Here is a 10,106-nt window from a genome sequence, read left to right on the forward strand (position 1 = left end):
TACTAATTAATGTTGTATTATAAATTCATAGACCTCTTCTAGGCAATAATATCTTTTTGTTAGGTTTATATAGTTTTAAAAGTAGATAGCAACATAAATTGTTTTGTTATATCGTCTTCCTTCATGTTTATTTGGTTTGTGATATTCTATGTTTATACATTATGTATGATATATATATATATCTGTTAAAGATGCTGGTTAGTTTTTTTTGTAGAAAAATATCATAATTTAATTTGATTTTCCTGAAGAGCTAAAATAAATTGGAAAACAAAATTATGATTAAAATTGTTTACAGTCGTGCAAACGATTGAAATGATTGAAAAAATAAATGAACAGTTTTGGTTAGTTCAATCAATTAATCTTGATTCGTGCATTTCAAGTTAAACACTGTCAGTTTTGTTTAAAATGTCACTTTGAAAATGCTCATAAATATATGTATATATTTTTTTGTGTCTTTGTATCTCAATCGAGAGAGAGAGATAAGTATTTAATTGAAGAAAGAAGTATGTAGGTTGGTACTGAATGTTGAGGTGAAGAAATGGTGAGAGTAAAGGTCTGGAAAGTTCTATTGATGGCAGAGAGTTAATTAATTAAGCTATGCCACGGATTATTGTGCTGGCCCAATATTATTTTGATAAAAAGGAAGGTATGAATATGCACCTGCTTTAGGTTCTGTATAAAACGTGGATAGGTTTGGCGTGAGTACAGTCTGAGACTTTGCCACACCTGAATTTTGAAGCCAAGAGACATATGGGATTTGGTTCTGATCTACAGCCATTGCTGATTTTTCTTATGATGTTCTTACTGGGCAGAATTCGTTGAGTTTCTTTTAAAGTCAAGGAACAGACGGTTTTGATTCGGCCTGGCAGAAATGGCTGATATTTGTTGTAGTTTTTGAATACTGCAATCATCGGTATCCGATTTGAATGTATTATTTTATATTGTATCACTTGGCTATTTGTTCTTGTACGATGATATTCGAAATGTCGGAAAATTAAAGGTATGACATTTATTTTGAACTATTAAAAAAAATAATTAAGTGTAATTTTGTGGCTTCCATATAACAATGGAAAGGAAAAGAGGAATATTTTGTTATTCTCGACTGTGAAAGTTAGTTTAATTCCAGTCGTGTGACATCAAAAGGGAAGCTAGAGAAGTGTGGGGGATGTAGGTCAATTACAGGACCAAGTTCTAGAGAGTCAAAGGAGGAGAGGAGTAGGAGGTACTACGAGACTTGCAAGCCTTGAGATGAAAATCTGATTTCGATGTTATATTTGAAGTGTAACCCTTATTTGTCTTTGTTTACAGCAAGGACTGTGTATGTGCTTTTAACCCTAAGTGAGGGTATTTCTGTATGATATATGTCGTGTGTATTCCTGTAGATATTTCAGTTACCATGTGACATGACAACAATACCAACAATAATACATATTTAGAATAATATACATACCTAGGCATGATACAAATAATAATAATAATAATAATAACAATTATGATAATTCTGTTTCCCCAGGGAAGCCCCATCAGCATCATGCTGTTCTTGCTGTAATAAAATTACCCCAGCCACTGTCAGGTACCTATTTACATTTACATCTGAATGGAGAGAAGCAAACGCGGATTAATATCTTGCCAATGGGAATTAGTGCCCAGCTTGGATTTGAATCCTCAACCCTTGGATTGAGAGTCAAGTGAATGGACCACTATACCACGACACCTCCACAGAATAGCCGCCTCCTAGATCACTCTGGTTTGATTGTAGTTACTTGCTAAAGGAAACAGTAAAGATCGGAAATGGAGACATGAACACGATGAAGTATGCAATTCAAAATGGTAATACCAAAGTCAACAGGATTGTAATGAGTGCATTATAGGCTCTCGTATCACAATTGGTTTATTTTACCTTGCCATGTATCTCTGTGAATGCTGATCATCAACACCAAGACAGTAAAAATCTGCATAGACACAGACATGATTCGATGAAGGATATCCATCATACCATAAAACGAGTCTCATCTAAGATAATGCCCCTCTTGCCTCTGCTTCCTGTACATATGAAGGTTGATGTTCCTAGATAATGTATTTCTTAACGATGTTTCAAGCACAGAAATAAACATATTCTAATTTTCCACCAAGCTGTCGTTCTCAAAATGTCAATTGGTAGGTAGACGTAGTTAATAGGTATAGTGGTTTTTTCCTGTACCAAAAACTTAAAGATAGCTTGCTTTTCCTCGTTATAAGTCGAAACGTAGCACTGTTTTTTTAATGGCCAACTTCCTCAAAGTGCAATGAAAGGTGTTAAACGTTCGTCACAAGCCCTTGAAAGGTATTAAAATACACTTGACTCGTTCTGTGTTACATTGATACTGGCATGATGTCATGCTTACATTTGGCATTGTACGCGTACTTGACACAATGCTTCATACAAATGATACGAATGAGATCATTTGAGAGCACATTGGTTCATATTGCACATTAACACATATTAGTCTTGTTCAGACGGTGGCAAGTTACCCTAGGGTACAGGTCGTTTTAAGTATGGCGAGGTAGGTGTAAAGGTATGAGTAGTGACCGTCTAAACGATGATCGTGTTAGCTACACCTAGGTGCAGCTACCTTTACCCCGACCTGTTTTAATACTCCTGGAAAATTCAGGAGTAACTCACTAACACGACTGGAGGGTAGCGTAAGTTGACAGTGTGGATGCTCTCAACTTACACCTGGGATTTTCTGTGACCTTTCACGAGCCATCTAAACACAGAGAAATTGACCAACTTGGTTTCACTGGGTCACAACACGGCATACATTCTTTTGTTTTGTGCTTGCTCAACAAAGCAGTTGGACAAACCAGGGACATGTCTAGCATGTGCATGTCCCTGGCAAACTTTGTGTAAGGCTCTGCTCTCATTGACACCCGGCAGTATCTGTCTCTGCGTAAGTTACACTGGTCGGTGGAAGGTCGTGTCCCAGCCCCCCCCCCCACTCAGTGTTATTTAGGGTACGCATAATTTATGCGTGTTTCCTCCTTTTGAAAACACCCCCTAAGTTCGGTGTGTAAAGTCAATTTTTTGTATGTACGGAGTCGTGTCCCGTGTTAATTTTCTCGTGGGAAGTCGGTCGGAGTAAGAGCGTGTAGACATCTGTTGATGTAAGTGAAATATACATGAGGTTTTTACTGCTGCCGGAATTAACTTACACCGACTAGCAAAACCCCGTCTGAACAAGTCTTTGCTAGCCACCCGATTCAACTTGATGCATAACAATTATTTGTTATAGAACCTTGTTTTCTGTAGGTACGTCAGGCTATTATATTTACAGTTCCGGGACAGATGCAACGAAAGCACTGAGGAGATATTTATATTCGAACCGGTCAAATTGAAAAAATATGGTTCTCAAACAACAAGGGAAAATAATTTTATTTATTTATGATTAGTAGGCCTATAATAAGGCATTGGGCCCCGCCAGACAATTTTAATTTAGTTTTTCTTTTATTTCGAAACCTTCAGATTCGAATTTGTATCCCAAACGAAGAGCATTATGTATATGTTCAGCGCGTAAGTGGTTCGTTAAAATATCGCCATCATACTTTAAAGGGGCTGTAGCATGACGTGACTATATGCGTCTTTCCCGAGGCGCACTCGCGAAAAATCGGGTATATTAGCGAGCTTTCGATTTAGGCACCGGACGTCGGCTACTATGAGGTACTGGAGCGTGGAGACGTTGCGCAACTTACGTCCATTTCCTTCGCGGCAGTGCGTTCGATTTGGACGGTGCTTTCGTCGGTCACGTGACCAATTTTTGAGATCAGGTGATTTAATCAGGTAATAAATTCACAGAGCGCGAAAACCTGATACGAAGAATAACATGAGGATGACAGAAATAGCAAGTTAGATTGATAAAACAAAACAAAAATAAGATAAGGTGATAGAAGAATAAACAAAGGATGAAAAGAGGAAATAATAAAACAAAGTATAACATATGAGCAGGTGATAGAAGGAAGAAACAAAGAATAACATAGGATAGAAAGAAAGAGAAATTGATAGAATGATAAAAACAAAGAATAAAATAAGGGAAGGTGATAGAAGGCCTTTAAACGGCAATTACCTCCATGCTGTCGGAGCTATGCCACTTGTACATGTGTCATTCATTTCAGCTTCTTCATTTCGGGATAAAGTTTTCTTTTCAAATCAATCCACTGCGTCAGACCCCCCCCCCCATCTCTCTCTCTCTCTCTCTCTCTCTCTCTCACTAACGCTTTCCTCATCTCTCTCTCTAATGCTCCCCCTGTCTTTATGCCCTATATCTCCCCCTCCCCCTCTCTCTCTCTGTTGCGATGTGTCTCTACTGTTTCCCTCGCGTTATCTCATTTAACAGATGAACATAAATGTACCATGCGTGTCAGCTCTACGACGGAATACAAAACAGTTCATCATGATATTGTATTGTTCGGTAAGCATAATTAGTGTATTGCTAATCAGGACCACAAGCCTTAACATTTACACAAACTGATGATCACACAAGCAATTTAAGAAAGTGCTTTTTCATTCAGAAGAAATTGTGAATTATGTATATTTCAACATTATCTATAATAGTAATGAGAATGTTCCCGAGCATCTACACAGAAGAGAGAAATCAAATTTATGATGAACTATAACTTCAAATATTTGTCATAAATGGTAATATCAACATTTCAAAATGGAACGTCAGTCTCGTAAATGGTTTATTCTAATTTTTACAGGATATCATTCTCACAACAAATTATTGCGATACAAAATGTATAAAAGATGTACGAATGAATGAATTATTAGTTACAGGTATCTAATATTCTAGGAACAACAGCTAATCTTATGATATAAAATTATAATTAACCACCTTACTGCAGGGGGAAAAGAATACAAAATTATCGATCTCCATAGTACTGAAAGTTGCTTACCAAAAAAGAAAGAAAAGGTATATGTATATTCAGATCAGATTGATGTTGTCGGTACTGTTTTGTACTGCAGCATATAGAATATATGAGGACGACATTTTAAAACACATTATGTTAAACAGATATATCTATACAGGAGAACATAAGACTTATAATTGTGCGTCACCGTTTTTTTTTTTTTTTTTGCTTTCAGGATACTGCGGTGATAAAGAGCTATTCAACTTGCTTTCCAAGTATTACCCGCTCATCTAATAATATCGTATCATATTAATGAATTGTCGACAAAGCTTACCATTTGATAAAGCCACGTCTATCAACATTATTGCGATGGGGTACATTTTATTTGGGTCATTTTCATTATCAATTTATACAAAAATGATTTCCTGATAAAGAATGTCAAATATGTGGGAAAAATATGAATGGATATAACTTTAATCTCAAAATATGGCAATTGTGTAATTTTTTTCTTCAAGCAGCTCCTTCAATTTCCCGATACATAATGACAGATAATGCAAATAATAAATGTGTATGTATGATTAATTTGATTCTTCTTGAAAGAGAAGATGTGCATGGATTGTGATTATTATTTCAATAAAAGTTTTTCTTTGATTTCAAAACTAATTTGACAAAGAAAAACATAATTAAACATGAACTATATTTTTGTCTGAGACTATTTTTGATATAATATTATTATCATGCACTCGGTGGTATAGAGAGGGAAATAAAACATATTACCAGTTAAGATTGGGACAATCATTAGCTTACAAGCTATACATGTATTTTTAATAATTACAAGCATGATAAGTATAAATTCAAGACTACTTCTTTCACGAGGAAATTAACCTTTACTAGAAATATATATATATATATGTAACATCATAAACTTTGCAAAAACATAAACACACGCTTTTAATTTACTTACATGCAGTTTAAGGAGGCTAGTGACTTTAACAATCGCAATGCAGCACTAAGAAATAACTATCAGCCTTTATTGTGTTTTTTTAATGTAAATAGAAATGGAATCTTCTCTCTATTTACAATAAATCAGTAAGGCGTTTGAATATATTACACAAACCTGCACCCTTTAAAAACATATTTCAATAATAAGTGTGATTCAAAAAACGTTGATTTATATTTCTAGTAATCATCATTTTCTACAACAAACATAATTGTTTACTTCAAACGAACATTCATTAGGTCATTGAAATAACCTAGATACAATTGTACATTTACATGAGTCTTTAAAAACAACACAATGGTGGTAATTAAACTTTTTTTTCTTCAAATATTTTTCGTAAATAAATCTCATATTTCAACAATAGAAAGAAAACATGACAATACAAAAAAAAACTATTTTACCAGAGAGACAGAATAAATGAAGAGGAGACGATGATCTAAGGAAAATGCTTTGACCCTTGAATATTTGTATACTATTCGCTTTTCAAAAAAATTAATTGGCATAGAGCAATAATTGATAAAACAAAATGTTACATACTACAGACATGAATAATCTACTTCAAATAAATTTCGAAAATATAATCTTTGTACTTCATAAGTTTAGAACATTCACTTGATCACCACAAATAATGCACCTCTACAGAATGTGTATTGATGTGCCAGCCCGGGATTCGAACCCTCAACCCTTCGACATCGAATCATGATACAGTTTCATCTAGAGATTTCAAGACCATCATTCAAACAACAAAGATATATGAATTTCAGATTCAAATGCAAAGTTCTCGTATACAGAGCATCATTCAACCAACGAAAAGGTATATGAATTTAAGAATCAAATGCAACGTGCTCGTATATACAGACCACCATTCAATCAACGCAAAGCTATATGAATTTAAGATTCAAATGCTAAGTCCTCGTATACAGAGCACCATTCAAACAACGCAAAGCTATATGAATTTAAGAATCAAATGCTTATTTCTCGGATACAGAACACCATTCAAACAACAAAGCTATATGAATTTAAGAATCGAATGCTAATTTCTCGGATACAGAACACCGTTCAACCAACAAAGCTATATGAATTTAAGAATCAAATGCTAATTTCTCGGATACAGAACACCATTCAACCAACAAAGCTATATGAATTTAAGAATGATAATTTCTCGGATACAGAACACCGTTCAACCAACAAAGCTATATGAATTTAAGAATCAAATGCTAATTTCTCGGATACAGAACACCGTTCAACAAACAAAGCTATATGAATTAAAGAATCAAATGCAAAGTTCTCGTATACAGAACACCATTCAAACAACGCAAAGCTATATGAATTTAAGAATCAAATGCTAAGTTCTCGGATACATAACACCATTCAACCGACGAAGCTATATGAATTTAAGAATCAAATGCTAAGTTCTCGGATACAGAACACCGTTCAACCAACAAAGCTATATGAATTAAAGAATCAAATGCTAATTTCTCGGATACAGAACACCGTTCAACCAACAAAGCTATATGAATTTAAGAATCAAATGTTAATTTCTCGGATACACAACACCGTTCAACCAACAAAGCTATATGAATTTAAGAATCAAATGCAAAGTGCTCGTATATACAGACCACCATTCAACCAATCTATCAATATTATTGTGAATGGCGTAAATACTATTTAATTTTGGTCATTATCATTATCACTTTAAAAAGATTCCCGATAAAGGATGTCAAATATGTGGGGAATATATTAGTGGACATAACTTTAATCCAGAAATATGACAATTGTGTAATTGTTTTCTTCAAACAGCTCCTTCACATTATCGATACATAATGACAGATAATGCAAATAATAAATGTGTATGTATGATTAATTTGATTCTTCTTGAAAGAGAAGGGATGTGCATGGATTGTGATTAATATTCCAATATAAGATTTTCTTTGATTTCAAAATTCATTTGACGAAGAAGCACATCATTAAACGTGAAACTATATTTTTGTCTGAGAATATTTTTGATATAATATTATTATCATGCACTTGGTGGTATAGAGGGGGAAATAAAACATATTACCAGTTAAGAGTGGGACAATCATTAGCTTACAAGCTATACATGTATTTCTAATAATTACAAGCATGACAAGTATAAATTCAAGACTACTTCTTTCACGAAGAAATTAACCTTTACTAGAAATATATATATATATATATATATGTAACATCATAAACTTTGCAAAAACATAAACACACGCTTTTAATTTACTTACATGCAGTTTGAAGAGACTAGTGACTTTAACCATCGCAATGCAGCACTAAGAAAGAACCATCAGCCTTTAATGTGTTTTTTAATGTAAATAGTAATGAAATCTACCCTCTATTTACAATAAATCAGTAAGTCGTCTGCATTTATTACACAAACCTGCACCCTTTAAAAACATATATTCAATAATAAGTGTGATTCAAACAATAGAAGTGACGTTATTTATATTTGTAGTAATCATCATTTTCTACAACAAACATAATTATTTACTTCAAATTAACATTCATTAGGTCAGTGAAATAACCTAGATAGAATTGTAGGTTTACATGAGTCTTAACAAACGACACATTGGTGGTAATTAAACTTCTTTAAAACAATTATATTTCGTAAATTAATCTCAATATTCCAACAATAGAAAGAGAATTTGACAAAACAAGAAAAACAATATTACCAGAGAGACAGAATAAATGAAGAGGAGACGATGATCTAAGGGAGATCCTTTGACCCCTGCATATTTGTTTACTATTCGCTTTTCAAAATAATTAATTGGCATACAATAGAGCAATAATTGATCGAACAAAATGTTACATACTACAGACATGAATAATCTACTTTAAATAAATTTCGAAAATATATTCTTTGTACTTCATAAGTTTAGAACATTCACTTGATCACCAAAAACAAAGCACCTCTAAAGATGTGTAATAATGTGCCGGGTCGGGATTCAAACCCTCAACCCTTGGACATCGAATCAAGAAACAGTTTCATCTAGAGATTTCAGGACCTGCAACCAACAAAGCTATGAAAATTAAGAATCAAATGCAACGTTCTCGTATACAGAGTACCATTCAACCAACAAAGCTATATGAATTTAAGAACCAAATGCTAATTTCTCGGATACTGAACACCATTCAACCAACAAAGCTATATGAATTTAAGAATCAAATGCTAATTTCTCGAATACAGAACACCGGCAACCAACAAAGCTATATGAATTTAAGAATCAAATGTTAATTTCTCGGATACAGAACACCGTTCAACCAACAAAGCTATATGAATTTAAGAATAAAATGCTAAGTTCTCGGATACTGAACACCATTCAACCAACAAAGCTATATGAATTTAAGAATCAAATGCTAATTTCTCGGATACAGAACACCGTTCAACCAACAAAGCTATATGAATTAAAGAATCAAATGCTTATTTCTCGGATACAGAACACCGGCAACCAACAAAGCTATATGAATTTAAGAATCAAATGCTAATTTCTCGGATACAGAACACCGTTCAACCAACAAAGCTATATGAATTTAAGAATCAAATGCTAATTTCTCGTATACAGAGCACCATTCAAACAACGCAAAGCTATATGAATTTAAGATTAAAATGCAAAGTTCTCGTATACAGAGCACCATTCAAACAACGCACAGCTATATGAATTTAAGAATCAAATGCAAAGTTCTCGTATACAGAGCACCATTCAAACAACGCACAGATATATGAATTTAAGATTAAAATGCAAAGTTCTCGTATACAGAGCACCATTCAAACAACGCACAGCTATATGAATTTAAGAATCAAATGCTAATTTCTCGTATACAGAGCACCATTCAAACAACGCACAGCTATATGAATTTAAGAATCAAATGCAAAGTTCTCGTATATACAGACCATCATTCAACCAACGCAATGCTATATATATGAATTTAAGATTCACATGCAAAGTTCTCGTATATACAGACCATCATTCAACCAACGCAATGCTATATATATGAATTTAAGATTCAAATGCAAAGTTCTCGTATATACAGACTACCATTCAAACAACGCAAAGCTATATGAATTTAAGAATCAAATACAACGTTCTCGTATACAGAGCATCACTCAAACAACGCAAAGCTATATGAATTTAAGAATCAAATACAACGTTCTCGTATACAGAGCATCATTTAAACAACGCAAAGCTATATGAAT

Source organism: Strongylocentrotus purpuratus, unplaced genomic scaffold (genome assembly GCF_000002235.5).
Source record: "Strongylocentrotus purpuratus isolate Spur 01 unplaced genomic scaffold, Spur_5.0 spur5_contig_843, whole genome shotgun sequence".
NCBI classification, from domain to species: Eukaryota; Metazoa; Echinodermata; class Echinoidea; order Camarodonta; family Strongylocentrotidae; genus Strongylocentrotus; species Strongylocentrotus purpuratus.